Source organism: Podarcis muralis, chromosome 1, assembly GCF_964188315.1.
Source record: "Podarcis muralis chromosome 1, rPodMur119.hap1.1, whole genome shotgun sequence".
Taxonomy (NCBI): domain Eukaryota; kingdom Metazoa; phylum Chordata; class Lepidosauria; order Squamata; family Lacertidae; genus Podarcis; species Podarcis muralis.
The window spans coordinates 82,016,403-82,018,612 of record NC_135655.1 but is presented as its reverse complement, the minus strand read 5'-3'; positions in this window follow the sequence as shown (position 1 = coordinate 82,018,612).

Below are 2,210 nucleotides of genomic sequence, written 5' to 3'. Positions count from 1 at the left end.
ACATTCCCGAGACTTGCAGGGACTCCAACGAGGCTGGGCTTGCAAGGAAGCTTCGGCTTACACATTTTATGAGAACCTCGTTGCCTCCGCCTTTTTAAGGGGAAAAAAGGAGGTTTACGAGCACGGCCAAAGGGCGGGGCTTTGGAGAAACACCACCCCACTCTCCAGCCCACAGCCCCCCCACCGGCATGTGAAATATTTCTCCATTGTTAATTTTTATTTTTTTTCTGCAACCCATCCCGGACTCACAAGGAGCTTGGAGTCATGTGGTTTTTATGTACACACAATAAACAATTGCTTTTCATTCTTGTTGTTGGTTTCCTTTGTTTTGGGTTTGGCTGAGGATCAAAACTTTAAAGGAGTCCCTGCAGGCGCGGGATCCGCACCTCCCTTAACTTTTCTCCCACTTTTCCCACGTGTTGCGAGTGATGGGCTAATTAACAGCACTACTCCGGTCACGAAGAGTCGGACACGAGTAAACGACTAAACAACAAACAACTTCGGAGTCGAGGCGAGCCTCTCGACCCCTGTGCCTGTAATGTACTCCGAAACTGAAGCCCCACCCCGAGGGAAGCTTTGCAGGGAAGGGCTGAGCAGCGCGGCTGCTGTGTTACACATAAAACGATCAACAGTATCATCACGCCTTCTTACTAGGGAGATACTGCTAGATTATGGCAACCAGATTACGGAACTCCCTCCAGCAAAAGGTGAAGTCCGGCCCCTCTCTTGTGGCACTTTTTCTTCCTTCCTTTTTTATTCCACCTCGTCTTGAGGCTGCAATCCTACACTTAACCCCCATGGAAGTGGGGGCTTTCTTCTGACTAGAGAGATAGGACTGAGCTGCGAGCGATGTATTTTTAAACTGACCCACTTAGAATCCTGGAACTACAGAGTTGTACGCAATTTCGTCTAGTTCAACCCCCTGCAATGCAGGGGTCACAGCTAAAGCAGTCCTGACAGATGGCCATCCAACCTCTGTTTAATAAACTTCAATGAAGGATAGTCTATCTCTTCCCAAGATAGTGTGTTCCCCTTACCACCAGAAATATCTTATTTAGGTGGAATCTCCTTCCTTTTAATCTGGATCCATTGACTCACATCCTACCCTCTGGAGCAGCAGAAACAAGCTGGCTGCATCTTCCATGTGACAGCCAGTCAGATCTTTGAAGGGGGCTATCATATCACCTCTCAGTCTTCTCTTCTCCAGGCTAAACATACCCAACTCCCTCAACCATTTCTCATGAAGCTTGGTTTACAGACCCTTGATCATCTTGGTGGCCTCCTCTGCACACATTCCAGCTTGTCAACATCCTTCCTAAATTGTAGTGCCCAGAACTGGACACAGTACTCCTGGTCTGGTCTGACAAAGATATATTATTATTATTATTATTATTATTATTATTATTATTATTATTATTATTATTATTTATACCCTGCCCATCTGGCTGGGTTTCCCCAGCCACTCTGGGCGGCTTCCAACCAAATATTAAAATACAGTAATACATCAAACAATAAAAGCTTCCCTAAACAGGGCTGCCTTCAGATGTCTTCTAAAAGTTTGGTAGTTATTTTTCTCTTTGACATCTGGTGGGAGGGCGTTCCACAGGGCGGGCGCCACTACCGAGAAGGCCCTCTGCCTGGTCCCCTGTAACTTGGCTTCTCGCAGTGAGGGAACCGCCAGAAGGCCCTCGCCGCTGGACCTCAGTGTCCAGGTAGAACGATGGAGGTGGAGATGCTCCTTCAGATATACTGGACCGAGGCCATTTGGGGGTTTAAAGCTTTAAAGCACCAACACTTTGAATTGTGCTCGGAAACGTACGTAGGTCTTTCAAGACCGGTGTTATGTGGTCTCGGCGGCCGCTCCCAGTCACCAGTCTAGCTGCCACATTCTGGATTAGTTGTAGTTTCCAGGTCACCTTCAAAGGTAGCCCCACGTAGAGTGCATTGCAGTAGTCCAAGCGGGAGATAACCAGAGCATGCACTACTCTGGCAAGGCAGTCTGCGGGCAGATAGGGTCTCAGCCTGCGTATCAGATGGAGCTGGTAAACAGCTGCCCTGGACCCAGAATTGGCCTGTGCCTCCATGGACAGCTGTGAGTCCAAAATGACTCCCAGGCTGTGCACCTGGTCCTTCAAGGGCACAGTTACCCCATTCAGGACCAGGGAGCCCTCCACACTCGCCCGCCTCCTGTCTATTACTTCCTTTGAACT